The 18406-nt window shown below is 49.4% G+C and overlaps 1 long non-coding RNA gene across 4 annotated transcripts; it reads right to left on the bottom strand.

The window, feature by feature from the left end:
- Positions 1 to 7028: 7028 nt before the first annotated feature.
- Positions 7029 to 15425, bottom strand: LOC309452021. Of its 4 annotated transcripts, none has more exons than XR_014186399.1 (5): positions 15379 to 15425; positions 13546 to 15133; positions 12902 to 13184; positions 9633 to 9916; positions 7029 to 7116 (listed from the first exon to the last, which is right to left on the bottom strand). It is a non-coding gene; the product is annotated as an uncharacterized lncRNA (long non-coding RNA). The 4 variants fall into 4 exon arrangements; XR_014186400.1 differs by lacking the exon at positions 7029 to 7116 and adding an exon at positions 8009 to 8248; XR_014186401.1 differs by lacking the exon at positions 7029 to 7116 and adding an exon at positions 8009 to 8248 and having other exon boundaries at positions 14669 to 15133.
- Positions 15426 to 18406: the final 2981 nt, after the last annotated feature.

Here is an 18406-nt window from a genome sequence, read left to right as displayed (position 1 = left end):
CCACTGTGTTTTTGGGATGGGGCAAAGGGTCCAGGAGCAGAGGAGCTCGAGAGAGGTGGGAGACGGTGAACATCTCAAACACATCTGCAACACATCTGCAGAGCTTGAACACCTGCGGGACAACCAAAAAGTGCTGCCACCAGAACTGGCCGAAGAGGATGAAACAAAGACCCTCCACACCCCCAGTAATGAAGAATTCGGAGTTAGGACCTTGGCTTGAAGCCACATTAATGTATTAAATTCAGAGATGAAGCAATGAACTGGTGCAGAGCACCAGGTTTTGGACAAGGGATGAAAAGAGTAGTAGCAAGGAAAAGTTGTTTGGGAAAAGAACCAGACTGGACTTATTTTTCATGAATCTGTACTTTCTGGAAGGAGATGTCTTGTTTGAAACCAAGAGATACTTACAGTGCATGGATAAAAATTAAAATGTTAATATTCATTACAAATGAATGCAAATTTTTTTCTTCTCAGGATGATTTCACGCAGATGTGATTAGAGTGCAATTAGGCGAGATGGATTAAAACCTGAGCCTCAGAGTAATCACTCTAGAAAAATGATATTGGAAGAGTTTATGTGTTAGGAACAAGTTATTGGTCATGGTGAAGAACTCAGTCTTGTGAATTACCCACTTTTTTGACTTGTTTTCAATTGCTTTCAATAAGATGCAAAGACGTGGGATTGTTTTCAGAAGGTGAATGCTCATGCACATACATCATGGATGTGAATTTATCATATTTTACTAGACACAAAGAATTAAACTCAAATATTACCTTTTGGAGCATGTAGTCTTTCTTGAGATCTATAACATTTCAAGTTATTTTCCTACGTTACCTAAATTGAGGGTTAAAACCACGTCCCTCCAGCTCAGAGAGTCGCTCTACACCAGATTTACACATCGACAATATAGATAATGCCATATAATCCAGTTTGCTTCAATTCCCTTGGAGCCTGGTATTCAGCTGATGTTGAGATTTAGATCTACAAAGCTTGGGCTGGCTTGAAACTGCCCCTTCAAGCATCATTTTCTTAAATTATGAGATATAATTGATAGGGAAGAGCGTCCTCGATTTCTTCTTCGTTCATGGGAAGAACTCCAGGAGCTAATGGTAACCACCTACAAGCTCCCACCTTGCAGAAGGAAAGTTGCCCAAATCTTTCACAAAATGGAATAATTTGTGTTTTAAGAGACACACTTAGGCATTCAATGAATTAACACCCTTAGCAAAAGTCTAATAAAAAGGGATTTTGCTGCTGGAGCTACAGTGGGCTCTGGAAAAGAACCAGTATCATCACATTTTGCAGGACTGGGATTTTAGGACTAGAATCAAGATTCACTGTGACTTGATGGTTCCCCATAAACAGGAGAGCAGATACATTACATTGTGTGGTCTCAGTTTGTGGAAGATCTCAAATAATTCTTTCAAATATTCCAACTATATAAACACCTGGGTAGACGGCAAGGACTTGCTTCTTTCTCTTGCTCCATAATATCCTATCAATGGGTTAACACCACCTCTTAGATTCCACCAGCAGCATGTAGGGAAACAAAAACGTCCTCTACCCACCCTAATTTCAGAGACCAAGGAGCTCTGCTTGGGTTTTGTGTTTATGCTGCTAAGAGGAGTAAAGCAAACAACTTTTATTGCAACACACCGGAACAAACAGACACCACTTGAATTTTTGCCTGTGGGAGACTGTAGGAGACATGAAAACAAGGATGGTACCAGGGGATTTGGACAAATTAATCATATTTAAATAGTCATTCAAACCTTTGGCTGAAAAAATGCAGCTTGTCTGAATTTGTCTTTGTTGGATTGCATGGAAAAACAGAATTAAAAATGTTGAGTGTCATCCATCTGCATTCATTATGCGATTGAAAAACAAGCCCGTTCCCTGCGAACTGACAGCCAGTACTGGTCACCCCGCTTTGCAGATGATATGAACTCAAGGAAATGTAGAGAACAGCAATTTTCAAAACTCAGGGATATAGAAAAACTCTCAGAAGATGTTGGAGGGGAGCGCGTGTTTCTCAGGAATGGTGCAGAGGTCTCGTGGCACCAAAAGGAGAAAGTACTAAACCCAGAAGCTCCGGAAGGAAAAGCCACATAACACAGCCCAGTGTCAGACAGCAGAAGTCCTTGCAGACACAACTTTACCCACAGAACCAGCCGGTCACTTCACCGTGTTGCCTGTGGATGGGATTCGAGAGAAGCGTTTCATCCAGACCAGCAGACCCGTGCTAAACATCTGTGAGAGTGGGTCCGGAGATGGAGCAGGATTGGCCTGACCATCGCCATCAAGAACTGAGAGAACTGAGGCCCTGACCGAAAGAACAGATGGACAATGACTTGGAGAGAGGCCCGAGGAGCAGCATTGTTTGAACTGTTTCTCTGATACGGGGGCCTCCTGCTCACAATGGCTGCTGTGTGGACTTTGCTGCTGCTTCAGCCAAACCAGCCCCCCCTCCGGAAAGCTGTTGTCATGAGGGTCTCTTTGACCCAGGGACAATCGCTGCTGTCCAGAAGATGTGTTCTCACCTGCAGCCTCAGTCACACGTGTGCCCCACCTGCTCCCTCAAACAATGGCCAATGACAAAGAGCATGCCCAGAGCTCGCCAAGGGTCCTGAGGTCACCCAGTGGACCAGAGAGAGACCCTGAATGCTGGACACGTAAGCGCTGGCAAAAGAAAGCGTGGATCCTTCGAGCCTGCGCAGTTAAGCCTGGGTTGCGAAATCAAGGCAGACTGGCCTGAAACAATGGGAGCGAGGGGGGTGAAGAAGCACACAAGGTGACTCCAGAATGGACACCAGTGAAGATCTTCCCACCAGAGGATCCCGAACCACGGCAGAGAACCGGCCGGACTCCACGGGACCGGAGACCAGAGGGAGCTTCTGGAACTGGATGGTGAGAAACGCAACCTCATTGCTCATCTTTACTTTTCCCTGTTTCTTTTCCCTTTTCTCTTTCTCGCTCTGTCTCTCTATCATGTGCCGCTTTACGGGCAAATTAATAAAGTAACACTGCTTGATTGAGTTATAACCCCTTGGCATTTTGGTCACCTTAATTTTGCGCTCTGAGGTCAAGGTAAAAGAACCATCACGAGTCCATCGCCGAAGGGACTGTGACAACATCTAAACCAATTTAATTTTTCAGAAATTAAAACGAGGGCTGCTCTCGCAACAAATTGTGCGTAATTGCCCATCTTCTTCATTATTGCCATGACCAGGGACCTGATAGCAGGTGAGACACTTTGAGGTTGGTCCATCTGATATTTCCTGGGACATCAAACCAGATAAATAAAGATCTGCCACCACGATGGAGCTCGGATGGTTCCAGTTGCTCGGCTGATGGCCAACCAGTGACCACTGGGGCTTCCAAACAGATTCATGGTTCTTCTACTCATTTGTTCATTGCATTATGAATGTTAAGCTCTTGGGCAGCTGTGGAACACCATGCTCTGGTTGCTTCCCAGCCACCTCCTCTTGTCACCACAAACATGACACCATCGAGTTGCTCTCCTGGAAAGGACACGAGAAGAATTTGTCTTGGCCTTTCATCTGAAGGGGGTCCAGAAACTCCTTTATTTATTCCGTGCTGAGAAGGAGTGGCCTAGAAAGAAGGAAGCCACAAACAGCAAGGCTACTGACAACTTAAGCTGCATGTTTAATTCAGTATTTGAGGGGAAATTATGTGTTTTATTGTATAAATCAAGCTCATTGGGGGCGTTTTGCTGTGCTGGATGGTTTTGATAGCAAACTTAGCTTTACTGGTATTGTAATTGTTGCCTGCTCAATGAGTTCTAGACAGCAAATGCATGGTATAGACAACAAATAGATATTTGGAGAAGAGGAGCAACAAAATTGCATTTATTTTATGATTAAGAACAAATCAAGAAAACTCACATTAAGCAGACAGCCCAGCAGGTGAGCTTGGCAAGTGTCTCACAGCACATGGAGACCACATGAAGAAGGCGACAGAGCAATCGGTGAGACGCTTGTAAATGGGAAAATAAAGCTGAGGGGACTCATGGATAATATTCAGAATTACAAAAGATAAATGCAGTGGCGGTAAGAAATGTATTTTCTGATGTAAGAACATGTAGGAAGATGGGGAAGGTGGTGGAAGGGGATCTGGAATACACTGGAGGAGAAGGGAGACAGTTGGGTGGAGATCGAGATCTTCTCATGCCAGATACAATATTGTGTGTTGGGGGTGATGGTGAGGGCAGGGGGAGAAGCTTCGGGAACCAGGATGGGGGAAAGTGAGATGCTGGACAGCACATTTTTGTGTGAAACAACCAGAATATGAGCTCCAAGGAGTAATAGTTCATCATATCAACAACGAATGCTAAATTCCCAGGACTCAATGATCCTGAGGATCTCTTACAACTGAAGAGAAGCTGCCAAATTAATTCATACTGTGATTAAGTTACAAAAGACATACCCACCATTAACCAACATGATAAATGCTTTCTGACCACCTGCAAAACAAGGGGTATTTTTCAAGTTTTAGATCCTTCTGCATGACAGGAGAGAGACAGAAGATTAAGTGATGTGTTGTTCAGAAGCAGAGTGCTTAGTTGATATTTAACTAATAATTAATAGATGTAAGTAAGAAACTAAACAGTTATAACTAACATCATGAATTATTTCTTAGTATAGATGTATTGTGTGTCAAAATTTTCAAAAATTGTAATGCATATGTAATAATTATGTGAATATAAGCAACACAAGAGCACCCAGTCTTTGCAGTACTTGGGGAGGATGATCCCAGTGTTCCCCAGCGCTGACAAAATAAAGTCGCTTAACAGTTTAATCGACCCCGCTGTTACGCTTATTTCTTCGTTTCACACGCAAAGTGATCCCAGGATTTTACACACCCCGCACAAAATGGTGGCGCGGCTCCTTTAAGACGCCCCCCCACACCCCCAGCAGCACGGAGAGGGCGTGGCTTGGAGAGACGGAAGGCGCTCAGCGGCCCGAAGCGCGTCCCGGGTTGAGTGACAGCGCTGCGGCCCAATCAGGCGCGGAGGTTGAGGAAGCGGGGCGGGCCTCCCGGCGGGAGCGCTGCGGCTCCAAGGGAAGCGGGGGGGCGACCGGCGGCGACGTGATTAAGAAGTTTGACCAGAAGGACGAGGAATCCGGTCCGGGGCTGGCGGCGGCGGGGAGGGAGCGGGGGGCGGGCTCAGGGCGGCCGTGGTGGCAGCGCCCTGAGGGGAGCGAGCGTTCGGCCGCCCGGCGCGGCCCGTACCGGCCGCTGAGGGGAGTGGCGGGAAAAGCCGCTGAGAGAGGAGCTCCCGCCTCTGCCCCGTGTCCGGGCTCCCCAGAGCCTCCTCTGGCCCTTCAGGATGGTCCGCGGGCTGCGGGGCCCGGGGGTGGGAAGCAGTTCCTCGCCTCCTGGGGGCCGCGGCGGGCGGGCTCTTCCCGCCCTTTCCGTGAGGACATAAAGCTACTGGAGAGTGTCCAGAGGAGGCTGCGGAGCTGGTGGAGGGTTTGGAAAGGAAGAGATACGAGGAACGGCTGAAGTCACTGGGTTTGTTCAGCCTGGAGAAGAGAAGACTGAGGGGAGACCTCACGGCGGCTGCAGCTTCCTCACAAGGGGAGGAGGAGGGACAGACACTGAACTCTTTCGTGACCAACGACGGAACCCGAGGGAAGGACAGGAAGATGTGCCAGGGGAGGGGCAGCTTGGACATAGGAAAAGGTTCTTCACCCAGAGGTGCTGGGCAGTGGAGCAACTCCCCAGGGAGCTGGGGCTCTGGAGCTGGAGAAGAGGAGACTGAGGGGTGACCTCAATTCATGGTGATCAGTATGGAAAGAGGCAGTGTCAGGAGGATGGAGCCAGGCTCTGCTGGTGACAACCAGTGACAGGACAAGGGGCAATGAGTCCAAACTGGAGCACAGGAGGTTCCACTTAAATATGAGAAGAAACTTCTTCCTGGTGAGGGTGGCAGAGCCTGGCCCAGGCTGCCCAGGGAGGTTGTGGAGTCTCCTTCTCTGCAGACATTCCAACCCGCCTGGACACCTTCCTGTGTAACCTCAGCTGGGTGTTCCTGCTCCGGGGGGATTGCACTGGGTGAGCTTTCCAGGGCCCTTCCAACCCCTGACACTCTGATTCTGTGAGGTGAAGGGCAGACAGTGCCAGCCCTTGGGGTACCCTGTGTTTTGAAGGCACCACGGGAAACAGATTCTTCGTGGGGCTCTGGTGAGAACCATCCCCCGAGGAACATATTTTGGTGCTGGGGCAGGGAGGAGTGTGGACAGGCAGCCCGGCCCCTGGGTCCTCTGCCCTGCTCGGGGAGGGGAGGTTGTTCCCTGTACGATGGGCTCAGCACTCCTGGGCTCACAGGAGATGTCACCACCTCCAGAAGCCATCTGCTGTTCCCAAGGCCACCAGTGCAGCAAGTCAACATTTATTTGATGCAACCAGTCTGCTACAGCCAGTAATCCTGTGTAAAATCAATGAAAATTACCACTGTGCTTTATTACAATGTGCCATATAACAACCAGGCATTGACAAATTCCTCTGTTTGCCCTGTGAAATCACATTTGTGGCACTTAGATTGTGACGTTGTTGCATTGCAGAGTAAAATAAGAGAACTGGAAAAGGAGGTTGAGATTTTACAGGATGCAAAGGCGATCACGCAAGAAGTAACTACTGTTCAAGCAGACGGTGCTATGAGCTGCAGGATAATGCAGACCGGCTGCTGGCATCTATTGCTAAGGAACAAAAGGAAAAATGTGCCAAAAGTGAGTTTTTGTGTTCTCAGGTTTGTACTCTTACCACAAACCACTCTTGGAATCCCGAGGAATGGGATGGAAATATTTGGAGTGGATCCTCAGACTCCAATATTGAGTCTGAACTTGATCCTGACTTAAATGGCAGGGAGGTGGCGGGAGCACAACCCCCCATACAAATGATGCTGCAGCAGGAACAAGCAGATGAGGGGGCGGATCGCACATACTCACTCTCCGAAGGAGTTAATGGCATTTTCAGAGATCTCTCAGCAGACAAGTGGGGAAGGAATCCGGCACAGATTTTGCCAGCTTAGGATAGTGGAGCTGTGTCTATCCATTTATTGGCAGATGAACAAGATTTCTTAAGCCCTATAGCCTATGGTGATCAGATACAACAACGATATGCTCAGCTGCAAACTGTCAGAGGTCCGGACAGGCAAGATATTATTGCACCTACGCTATATCAATGTTTGTGTGCAGCAGTTTTAACAGCATACGCTGTGTTGTCCCGTGGAAATTGGTGCACAATGGAGGAAAGTATTGATTTAGATTGGGGTGGTGTATGTATTGATTATGGATCCGATTCGGACAGGGTAGCAGTGCCAAGTGCTACAGGTAATGCCGGCACTCTGGCAAATGCCTTGAGGGGAACTGGGGCTGTAATTTCAGGACCCTCTGTTTGGGTGGTGGAGAATGGAAATCCGGCAACACTGAGCAGAGTTACAGCACAGGCGAGTGTTGGAGCGATAAAGGACTGAGCAAAACAAGTCGATTCAATGTGAATCACGCCAAAGCCATTTATTACAGAAACAAGCCTCCTTATATATGCAACTATATTCTAATCACGCGTCCACACTCCAAGCATGGATTCGCTAAATGAGTATCGTGGGCTGTCCGTGCGCTGGAGTCTCACTGATGATGCGCCCGATGATTCACGCCACGCCAGGACCCCGCTGATTGAGGACGCCCCTCTTTCTCACAGCAGGTTCTGTTCTCAGCTTCCCAAAGCGGCCTTGAGATTCCTTTGAGCCAGACTAATTCAGCAACAGATCTTTATCCATCAAAACCCCGCCACAGGCGATGAGAACACTAGTGTGGGATGACTTAGTACAAGCTGGTACCCCACCATCAGAAATAAGCGGGATCATACCATCACAAAGTTTTTGCCGCTTGTAAAAGTTTATGCTTATGCAAAAAAGCCAACCAGCCCCAGCCCCCCTGCCCACACTGCACCCCCCCTCCACCCCCCCTGCCACCCCAGTGCGAGACCAGTTTGCCTTTACCTGGCAACAAAGCCATAGACTTGCCGAGTATTGTCTCAGAGATGCAAACACGGTCCCTCCGTTTGCCACCAGATGATAGTGGCTGATACAGCACTATGGTCGGGTACTGTTACTGATTGCCATGATATTGATGATCTGTTGATTGTGGCAGCGTCACAACAAGAAACTGAAGCAGCCGCTGAATTTTTGAAGGTGCTTTTGCAGGACAAGGGCTGGGCAATTACTCTGAAGAAAATGCAGGGCCCTTGTGCTACCGTACTATTTTTAGAAATAGTTTGGCATAGGCAGTTTAGAGAAACACCAGCTAAAGTACAGCACACAGTGCAGCAGCTTTCTTACCAGCTCCAATAAAACAATTACCTGCCTTTTTAGGATTTTTAGGGCATTGGAGAATTTTCATCCCTACATCTCCTGCGGAGGAGGAGTCCCCTTGTGAAGGGTTAATAGCAGAGCACAATAAAGTTGATTCATTTGAGTCCCAAACCAGTAAGAAAGCAGATAATGTGACCTCTGGTGAGCTGCACGCTCAGGCTCTAAATGTGCATATAGCTTGTGGACGTGGATCAGCTTATGCTGCACACGCATGGGACACTGGTCACAATCAAACCCCTTCGCTGTTGTATACTTGTAGAACATGCTCACATCATTGTGCTGCTTGTACACAGCTGCATTTAAGAGCATGGGGAAAGGTAAAACGGGGTCAGTGGGCCTTGAATACCTGTCAGGTTGATTATATTGGCCACGTACCCCCATCTAGGGCCTGGCAATATGTATACACTTCTGTGGATACAGTGTCAGCACCAACTACAGGGGAAATGAAATTATTCCCACCAATGCATTGTGAAGTGGGACTGCAGCCTATTGATCTAGATGTAAAAATTCATACGACTCCAGAGAATGCTGTGTGGTTTTGTACCCTGACCTCCTCTTCTGTTACATCCTTTGCTAACATCAGATTCTCGAGCTCTGTATGTCAGGTATCTTCAGTGAACACCTGTGTTTTATCTAGAGGAGACAGCTCTGGAACAATGTTATTGGTGTCACAGACTCACCATCCAACTGAAGTCCAATCTGAAAAAGTGCAGGCCACGACTTTCCAGTCTGTGTGGGCAATGAGCCCACAGCAGGTTGTTAAACCCAGAGTGACACCAGCTGACGGAGCTGGAGCAGCAGCGTGTGTATTACTGGAAGGTGACATCATCTCACATCTTTGGAACTAATGCGGCAAGTGAAACCATCTACTGATAATGCCTGGCTGAATAGCTCGTGTAACTCCTTGGCAAGATGAATGGGACACCTGATTATTGCAGAAATATGTTTTTTCCTTTTTCTGTATGTGTTTATTGTGTGCCCCTGTAAATTGCTCTGTGCTACACCTCACAAGCACAAATGAACAACGCTGGCTTCGTTGGCCCCAGCAGAAGCAAGAACCTGAGCGAGGGGGTGGAATATATGGGGAGATAGCGAAAGATTTGGCAAGGTGATTAGTTAAATGTAAATACACTCCAGTGACTTGCACCTGCCTGTAGAAAGGGATCACACAGACACTTTTAAATTAGCCAGTGTCACACGCTGCCTGTAAAACATCTCCATCTACAGACACACTCACCTGTCCTGTGCGGCACTCAGAACCTCCTCATCCACCACAGCTCAGGCGGGAACAAAACGAATCCTCCTGCTCTCCCCACACTGAGAGCAGCCAGTTTTCCGTGCAAGCACAACAGCAGCTCGTGCGCTGCATCTCCCAAACACGCTCGGTACCGCAGAAGCTTCGGCAGCGCTAACCAGGACAGTCTGTACTTGTGCAAGTGATGAGCTCGGTCTCAGCACAAGGGCCGGGACGGCTGCAGCGCACAGGGAGAGCGTTGTAGCTGTTTCTCCTGGAAGGCAGGGCTGCAGGAAAGGAAATAAATTAGTTTTTCAGGAACAAGAAGAACACATTCCAATCACCAGGGAAAATCTGGAACAAAACACTAAAAGCCCAGGTTTTGCAGGGAGCTGGAAAAAACACCTAAAACCTGTCCCCGGACTCTTCCCTTTTCCGTCTCGCAGACAATTTCCTCACTCATCGACAAGGGCACGTGAACACTCCAGGGGTCTGTCTGTCTGCTGCGGGTAAACACAAACACCACCTTTTCAGCTGGTCCATATATCCCCAGATAGAAGCAAATGAACTCAAACGCTGTCACCTGCCAAGAGCTTTGTCACCTCAAACATTATCTGCAGGGCCCGCTGGACAACTGCAGAGCGGGCAACTCACACACCCTGGGCCACAGCCTCGGCTGCCTGGAACGTTCACGGCTCTCTCAGAAATCTGGGCAGGAGTCAAAACCATTCTGGTTCGAGAGCAAGACCAGCTCGAGCTCAAGTTTCCTTTTGCATTCTGACACCTGGAAGCTCAATCATAAAGGCTCCACGGGTCCACACCAACGGAGCTCTCCCAACAGGCACTTCCAGTCATTCATGCCCAAGCCAACACGTCACTGGAACCTGGCTACGCATTTTCAAACAATGTCCTTCTGGAGTCCAACCGATGCTGGGGTCGATTTTCTCCTTCAAAAACCCACAAAAATCCAAGCAATACAAGATGTGCTCCTCTCTGCTCCAACAGCTCTCAACCTCCTGCACTTCAGCTTTCATGGCATTGCAGAAATAACAGAACAAACCCCAACGCAAAAGATTCAAGCAGAGCACCCTCCTTAAAAAGCAAATCCCAACATGAGTGCTCATTGCAAGCAAAGGAAGCTGGGAAACCACCCTTCAAACGCTCTGGCTGTGCAGCCTGGACGAGACGGTGTCTGCGGTTCAGCAACATCCACGCTCGTCACGACCGGCTGATGCCGTCACCCCCAAATCTCAGCAGCAGCTTTTGTTAACACCGGTTAACAGCTTTGGGTACCCAGAGCTGCCTTCAGCTCATGTGAAAGCGTCTCCTCGTAACGCCCAGTGTGAGCCCAAGAACGACGCCTCCCTAACGCACACACTGAGGAACCTCAAACAGTGCCCCCTTCTCCATGGGCTGCATCACAGCCTGTGACAGAAAGGGGATTCCACAGCCTGGAAAAGCTCCACAAGGAACTGGAGATTCCTGGGTCTCAGAGTAATTCTAGAGCTCAAGTGGTGACAGACATCAGCTCCAGCTCAGATAATACATGCCAACACCCATCACTGACCCAAGAAGGCAGCTCCTCCCATCCTGCCCAATGGCTTCAAACCCAACACACTTTGTCCCTCCAACAGGACGCAGCTTATTTCTCTGTCTTCCTTGAGATGAACTAGAGATAACTGAAAAAGTCTCTGTCCCGGCTCTGAAAAAAACCCCAGCCCGAAGATCCCAACTCTCCTTAAAGACACAGCATGACGCTAATGGAATAGTTTCATTGACCAGTCTGGGTGTCAGTCAAGCTCTGCCCCATCCATCCCCTCTTCCCAGCTCCTCACACCCGCGGGCAGAGCTCAGACCTTGGCTCTCAGACACCAACAACTAAAAACTTTAACTCTGTCCCTGGTGTTCCTCTTGTTCTCAAACTGAATCCGAACAATGACTGTGCCAGCTATGAAAAAGAAAGGCTTCTAACTACATGGAGAAAATTGACTCACTTTCCAGGCGTCTCACCTACACAAACCAGATTCTAAAGGCTGATGCGCTTCCCCGGGCACAAACCAGCCACGTAGCCAAAGCATGAAAACTCTGCCCCATTGCTGCCATGGTTGTTACCTGAAAACGATTCACCTGTGCTGCTGGTGCTCAAGGGGGACAGAACACAGAACAGCATCCACCACCTCTGACTATTTCTTGGAGCTTAATCCAGCAACAACCACAATTCTCAGCTGCCCAGTGCTTTACATGGAAATGCAAATGCAACAGGCAGTGCTAGAATCTGGATCACAGACATTTTGGGGTTCTTTGAGCTTGCTTTCACAAGCAGAGCAGAATTGGCTCCAACTAAAGTGGTATCTCCCCTCTTTGGCTAAATATCTAGTTTGAGTTAGCCAGGGGCACAGGAATTCCTTTGACTCGCTTTCTGCAGAGCAGAGAGACTCAAATGAAATGACGTATGAAAACAGCCTTGAAAAGCTTCCAAGACCAGTGTGTGCCTGGAGCCCCCCGTGCTCTGCCTTGGCCTACACCACGTCGGTCCCTGGATGAGGAGGAAAAGCCTTCTGACCTTTTGCATACAGCCCAAACAAAATAACAACTACCTGAGACACTTGGACCAAGACTCAACATCAAAAATGAATGCTTCTTGCAGGGTAAAAGTGCACAGCAATTAAAGACTTGCTAAACAGACCCGTCATTCTCAGAAATAAACAACCCCCAAGGCTCAACAAGCCAGCCAGGGTTACTGCTCTAAATCCAAACGCAGCTGCACCGACCTGAGTCAACACGGACACAGTCACCTCCCTTGTCCCACACGAAGCTGCACAGGCCACGTGCTGCTCCAACAGGAACGTGCTGGGGACACCCGGGTTTCCCATGGCGGCCTCTGCGCTGCCACCTGCACAAGCACCAACAGGCCGGCAGCTGTGGGCTCAGCTCCGGGGGTTCCCAGGACCGGGGCTCACTCGGGACTCTCGGCAGCACCAACTGGCTGAAAACTCTCTGGAAATGGAAATTTCACTCAGCGGAAGGCCGTGCTCACTGCTAGAAAACTCTCGGTAGCAATAAGCTACGCTGCTTGCTGAAGTCTTCCCACAACAGTAAAGCTCCAAGTCGAACCACAGCCCTGGGCCAGGTCGCATTCTCCCAAACAGCCTCAGCACCAAGAGCCCGGCTGTGCCCAGAGCCTCGTCTGACACAGGGATCGCACAGACACTTTTACAGGCAGCGTGTGACACTGGCTAATTTAAAACATCTCCATCTACAGACACACTCACCTGTCCTGCGCAGCACTCAGAACCTCCTCATCCACCACAGCTCAGGCGGGAACAAAACGAATCCTCCTGCTTTCCCCACACCGAGAGCAGCCAGTTTTCCGTGCAAGCACAACAGCAGCTCGTGCGCTGCATCTCCCAACCACGCTCGGTACCGCAGAAGCTTCGGCAGCGCTAACCAGGACAGTCTGTACTGTGCAAGTGACGAGCTCGGTCTCAGCACAAGGGCCGGGACGGCTGCAGCACACAGGGAGAGCGTTGTAGCTGTTTCTCCTGGAAGGCAGGGCTGCAGGAAAGGAAATAAATTAGTTTTTCAGGAACAAGAACACATTCCAATCACCAGGGAAAACCTGGAACAAAACACTGTATGGGGATATAGCGGAAGATTTGGCGAGGTCATTAGTTAAATGTAAATACACTCAAGTGACTTGCACATGTCTGTAGAAAAAGCACATACATCACACTAACTGTTCTACTGACCCTGTGTGCTTGATGAGCAGAACCTCTGTGTCAGATAACACAGGACTGTGAGAAACTCTGGGCACCTTATCACTGTGTCTGAGATTCCTGCTTTGTTGTGAGACAGAGCGGGAGGCTGCGCCTGCCTGAAGCCGTGAAATACAGGCGAGCTCAGCAGGCACAGTGACCTTCCAGCAGGGCTGGACTGACCAGCGCCTGCGTCCCCGCTGCTGTCACCTCTGCTGGGAGCTCAGGTGCGGCTTCGGAGATCCCCAAGAAGAGAGGGAACTACAATAAAACTTGCTCTTTGCAATTACATTCATGGCCTCTGGCTCTTCTTGTGACGTGCCTGCGTATCCGTACAAAATGTCCTCTTGGGGTCCAACTGATCCAAGTCTTTTCTCCTTCAGAAACCCACAAAAATCCAAGCAATACAAGATGTGCTCCTCTCTGCTCCAACAGCTCTCAACCTCCTGCACTTCAGCTTTCATGGCATTGCAGAAATAACAGAACAAACCCCAACGCAAAAGATTCAAGCGGAGCACCCTCCTTAAAAAGCAAATCCCAACATGAGTGCTCATTGCAATCAAAGGAAGCTTGGACACCACCCTTCAAACGCTCTGGCTGTGCAGCCTGGATGAGACGGTGTCTGCGGTTCAGTAACATCCACGCTCGTCATGACCGGCTGGTGCTGTCACCCCCAAATCTCGGCAGCAGCGTTTGTTAACACCGGTTAACAGCTTTGGGTACCCAGAGCTGCCTTCAGCTCATGTGAAAGCGTCTCCTCGTAACGCCCAGTGTGAGCCCAAGAACGACGCCTCCCTAACGCACACACTGAGGAACCTCAAACAGTGCCCCCTTCTCCATGGGCTGCGTCACAGCCTGTGACAGAAAGGGGATTCCACAGCCTGGAAAAGCTCCACAAGGAACTGGAGATTCCTGGGTCTCAGAGTAATTCTAGAGCTCAAGTCATGACAGACATCAGCTCCAGCTCAGATAATACATGCCAACACCCATCACTGACCCAAGAAGGCAGCTCCTCCCGCCCTGCCCAACGGCTTCAAACCCAACACACTTTGTCCCTCCAACAGGACGCAGCTTATTGATTTCTAACACCATTCATCTCTGTCTTCCTCGAGATGAACTAGACGTGCATTACACAAGCAACCAAGTCCCCGCCTGGAAGCAGCGGAGCCTTTGCCTTCTCTTTTCCACCCCACTTTGCAGGAGAAGGAAAACAAACAGCAGCAGAGACGCTGAGAAATTCAACCACCAAATGGAGAGGGAACCTTTGAGAGCGGGAAAACTTACCCGTACAATCGAGAGAGCTACGATGAAAGAATAACACTGAAAATGAATCCTTCTTGTCAGGGTAAAAGTGCACAGCAATTAAAGACCTGCTGAACAGACCCGTCATTCTCAGAAATAAAAACCCCCAAGGCTCAGCCAGCCAGGGTTACTGCTCTGAATCCAAGCGCAGCTGCACCGACCTGAGTCCACACGGACACAGTCGCCTCCCTTGTCCCACACGAAGCTGCACAGGCCACGTGCTGCTCCAACAGGAACGTGCTGGAGACACCCGGGTTTCCCATGGCGGCCTCTGCGCTGCCACCTGCACAAGCACCAACAGGCCGGCAGCTGTGGGCTCAGCTCCGGCGGTTCCCGGGACCGGGGGCTCCAAGGGCCTGTTCGCACACGGACCTTTGTGCGCGCGCCCCGGCCGCGGGCGCTTCTCCCGCCCCCATCCCGACCCGCCGCTCGCCCCCGGACCCGCCGCTCGCTCACCCGGACCCGCCGCTCGCCCCCCCGGACCCGCCGCTCGCCCCCCCGGACCCGCCGCTCGCCCCCCCGGACCCGCCGCTCGCCCCCCCGGACCCGCCGCTCGCTCACCCGGACCCGCCGCTCGCCAACCCGGACCCGCCGCTCGCCCCCCCGGACCCGCCGCTCGCCCCCCGGACCCGCCGCTCGCTCACCCGGACCCGCCGCTCGCCAACCCGGACCCGCCGCTCGCCAACCCGGACCCACTCAGGAGCCTCCGCTCGGCCCAGCGCTGCAGCCGGAAATTGCGTCACCGGGACGGGCTAGGCGAGCCGCGCTGCCGGCAGGACCCCGCCAGAGCTGTCCCATTATTCGCCTGACCCGCCAAGTTTTTATACGAAATCTGAATGAGTTGAACCATTATTAAAATAAAAAAGTCTCTGGGTAGCCGTGCCGTCATGGTGGCTCAGTGCAGTGGAAAATCCACTGAACTGAAGATCAGCCTCGGCTCTCAAATAAACTCCTCCCTCCCCGCTCCGCAGCCGCTGAACCCGCAGCACAAAGTGCGATCGGCACGTCCCGCGGTCACACGGTGTCCGCGCTCGCTCGTCACCTCACTCGCTGGCTGCAGCAGCACTAAGGGCCTGTGGATTCCACACCTGGAGTGTTCTGTCCTGTCACAGAGGAACAGTCTTGGCTGTTATAAATGAAGACGAGTTTTTGAGCTAATCAGTTAATTTTATTAAGCAAGCGAATTTAAAGCAAGCGGTAATTAGGCAAAACAGCGCTGGGTGACCGGGGGAACTCGGTTCCGCCAACGGCACACAAACTCAACTTTTCGTGTGTGCTTATATTTGTTATGCACTCATTCACGCACTGGGACACCCTGACGAATTAGTTCCTGGTTGGCTAGTCGACAATGTCCATGCGCTACCGGGCGCTTTGTTATCTGATGCACCATCTGGGCGCTCTGTCATCCGGTGCACTATCCAGGTGCTCTGTCATCCGCTGCAACATCCGGGCGTTCTGTTATTCGGTTTCCTCCAGATGTTGACCTAATTACTATTACAAAGTTCTACAAAACATCATCAATCTTGCACAAGCGTAGTTATTGCTTACAACAATATGCATAATATAACACAACATACATAATACAACTGAGTTCCACTTGATTTGATCAACAATAACAATTTTGATCATTTACTTATTACAATCCCCCCTTTCCTTTTTACTCATTTATTTGTTGATCAAATCGAGTTACCGCTTCTCGGGCTAGTAAGGTAATTTCAGCTTCTTTATCAGTACCATGTTTCTGTAGCAGTATAAGGTGTACCTGCTCTACACGGCTTTTAACTAGTCCAATAAGTCGATTTAGGATACATCACATCTTCTGGATGATATAATATCTTTGGAATAATGGTAACTGACATGCAATACTCTCGGGAACTGTTAAACACCTTTGAAGACACACATGGAGTAAGTTCCGTCCTGTAACATATGCATTTTGTTCCATTCGGGGGAATAACATATCCTGTGGTTTCATTAAGGCTCGGTATGATATTCCCACAAAGTGACCTCTTGGAATTTGGTACTTTACCTATACAAGTCCCTATCCCAGTTACATGTTGCATAGTTATCCCTCTTTTCTGCTTTTCCCAAAGACACTGAATAGGTGCATACTCCTGCAGGTCCCCATCCGACCTTTAAAAACTTATCAGTATTTGCTGGAGGAATTGGCCAGTTTGAGGCAATTGTTTCACACCCCCAGTAAGCGCGGTAATAGTGTCCTGGGGTATTACAATATGAGGGCCCTGTGCTAGGGCACATATAAAACCCTATTTTGTTAAGGCATGGCTCAACCTGAACTAGTTGGCATAAGGTTGGAGTAAAAGAGGGTGACCCTGATGTGGTCTGTTGTTGTATTATCGTTTGGTCCTCCCATCGATAGAGGGTCCATTTAAAAGGTTGGTGGGAACTCTCCTGATTTATTGTTATTATTACCGGTAAGGTAAGGAGGATTAGGGAGAGCGACCCAGCCCCTGGCTGGCTGAAAATCAGCCAGTGGAGGTTCATTTTGTTGAGGGTTGTTTGCTTAATGGAGCTGCTTTATTTTAGAAGTTTTCGGAGGCACTTGCCAATCCCCACAAGGATACCCCTCTGCCTTACCCTGGGCCTATTCTGTTGCTTCAGAATAGCCGGGTAGGTTATCTTCTCGGCAGCAGTTGTAGTCTTCAGGGGACTGCCTCCTGAATTCTCTCCTTGTTCTGCCACAACCCACTTTCCAATACTCAACCCAATAGGGCTATTTTCAAATACAAGGTTTCGGCCACTATCCCGAATCCTCGCAGGTTTTGGAACACTTCCTGTATCTTTTCTTACCAACACGCTTTTTTACACTTCCTTTTGGTTATTTCCCAAATGTCTGGACTTACGGTTCATACAGAAAGTACTGAATATTTGTACTACACTCTATGTTCTTAACTATAAGTTCCTCTCCTAACTGTGCAACAGTTTTGTACCAACCTCTTCTATAATGTCTGTATCTAGGCCAATCCTCCCGTCCAGTAATTCTCAATATTTCCACAGTCCTTATGGTTTCTCCCAAACACTCATCACACCATCATTCAACCTGAGAAAAGCTTTTCCCACTGCTGTACCCCGCACCCTCTACACACACGACATTCTCAAGGATCACATTGTTTGCATACAGGACACGCGATATGTGACTTCCGTAATTCCTTACAGTTGTCCATACGAAGCTTAGTGTCTATGGTTATACGTCACGTGTCTGTTTCCTCCTGAAGGTCAACTTTAACTCGTCCGGGTTCCCGGCGACTTCCCAGTCTGTATGCAGGATAGGACCTTTTACTCAGCTAGCGTGTGTCCATCCTCTTTCCGCGGTGTGGACTGCGGTATCTGTGGTGAGTAAAACAAGGAAAGGTCCCTCCCAGCGAGGGGTTAACGATGATTCTTTCTAGGTTTTTACGAGCACTTGATCTCCTGGTTTAATTCTATGTATTGCTATATCTAAAGGTGGTCTTTGAACCACCAGGCCTCGCTTTAACAGTTCTTGCCTCCTTTTCATGAGTTCTATAAGATATTCTTGTAACATCTTTTCTTCCACTTTAGGGTGTTCGATTGGTTTCTCCAAATCATAGGGCATTCCATATAACATTTCAAAGGAGGAAAGTCCTGTATCAGCCCTTGGTTGTGTCCTTATGTTCAAGAGGGCTAAGGGGAGGCACTTCACCCAGTTCATTTTGGTTTCTATCATTAATTTGGTCAGGTGCT

This window comes from Streptopelia decaocto (assembly GCF_964273445.1).
Source record: "Streptopelia decaocto genome assembly, contig: HAP1_SCAFFOLD_191, whole genome shotgun sequence".
Lineage (NCBI taxonomy): Eukaryota > Metazoa > Chordata > Aves > Columbiformes > Columbidae > Streptopelia > Streptopelia decaocto.
Note: the sequence above shows the minus strand (reverse complement) of the source record. Positions and strands in the feature narration are given on the sequence as shown.